Source organism: Pteropus vampyrus, unplaced genomic scaffold (genome assembly GCF_000151845.1).
Source record: "Pteropus vampyrus isolate Shadow unplaced genomic scaffold, Pvam_2.0 Scaffold22, whole genome shotgun sequence".
NCBI classification, from domain to species: domain Eukaryota; kingdom Metazoa; phylum Chordata; class Mammalia; order Chiroptera; family Pteropodidae; genus Pteropus; species Pteropus vampyrus.
In genome coordinates, this window is record NW_011888803.1 from 14867693 (window position 1) to 14869272 (window position 1580).

Consider the following 1580-nt stretch of genomic DNA (forward strand, 5'->3'; position numbering starts at 1 on the left):
TGCAGTACTTCCACCTCATCTGTCGTAGTGGACTTAGTAACAAGGATACACCTCACTACAAGGCTTGAGGGATGCATTCCCTACCTGGGCAACTATGCATCAAGCCATTACTCTGTTTTGTGAAAGAAAAAGAGAATGAATTTTGGTGCATAACCGTCAGCCTTTCCATATTCTACCTTTTAAAATTATTCAGATACTTTATGAGTCCTGCATTCCAAGCTTCTGGACCAGCTCCATGAGTGTGAGGCCTGTGCAGCTGCACAAGATTCCATACTCACAAGGGTCTTGCCATTGATTCAATACTCTGCTTTTGCCATCTTGAAATGCTAAATTTTTTAACGGCGCCCACATTTTCATTTTGTACTGGGCCTCGAAAATTATGTAGCCAGTTCTGTTTGCCATTTCTCAAATTAACATTTTCATTCTACTCAATTCAGTATTTATTGAAAATCCATTTTGTAGTAAGACCATAAAAATCATGTGATGGGTGCAAAAGTAAAATTCAATATCGGAGGTCTTATGATTCAGTAGAGAAATGAGAGAAGTGGAGTAAGTTGTCATCCAAAAGGATTGCCCACACAGTGCTGTGAATATTCATGGGAATGAAAGGCAGTCTCCGATGGCTGATGGTGTTGGCAGGTGGTGGTTGGTGGTATAGCTCTGGGTAGGATATTTTAAATAAACTATTTAGTCATACCGAAAATACAAAGAGTAATCTTACAAGTCTCTAGGTACCTACCACCTAGTTTTGTTACTTCTGAACATGTGGCCATGTTTCCTCCAGATATTTTAAATAAATCTTATATTACACATACAGTTGAGCCTCCTTTATGTCTCTCCCGGATATGGTTCCTCTTCCTCCCCACCTAGAAGCAATCACTTCCTGAAATCAGTGTGTATAATCTCCATGCATGTCATAGTATTCGTTACTGTGTATACATGTATCTATAAATAATCTTTAGTACTTATACATGTTTTAAATTTTATTAAAATGGCATTATACTTTATTCATTCATTAATTCATCAAATACTTATTGAGTAGCTACTATGGCCAGGCAATTTTAGGCACTGCGGGAAGGGGGTTATGCTGCCTAACTCTGTGAGCTGGTGTGCTAGAGTCTGTCACCAAGTGTCTCAAGGTTGGAGATGCTCTCCCCATCTCCACAAGGGAGCAAGTCATGCCATTCCATAGCAGTGTGTACCAGCCAGCTCTCCAGTCATCTGTGAGGGCAGTCAAATTAGAACAGAAATGTTGCAGGCTACCCCCATGCTACCCATGACCTGGATGGACCATCTCTAGATGCCTATTCAATTCAAGGACAACATACCATTTCTCCACTCAATCTTGCCAAAGTTAACCAGGTGGCAAGACAACATTCTCACTTTGCCATGGTGCATGATGGGACTAGATTTGCTGGCACTGACTCTAGCTCTCCATGGATGAAAGACTGTTGGGCAAGTTTGGATGCATCTATTCAAACCACCCATGAACTTGCAAGTCCAAATAACTTAATTGGCTGTATAATTAGCTGCAAGGCACCAACATTAATTAATGAGATCTGCCAGATGTCCGAGACCCA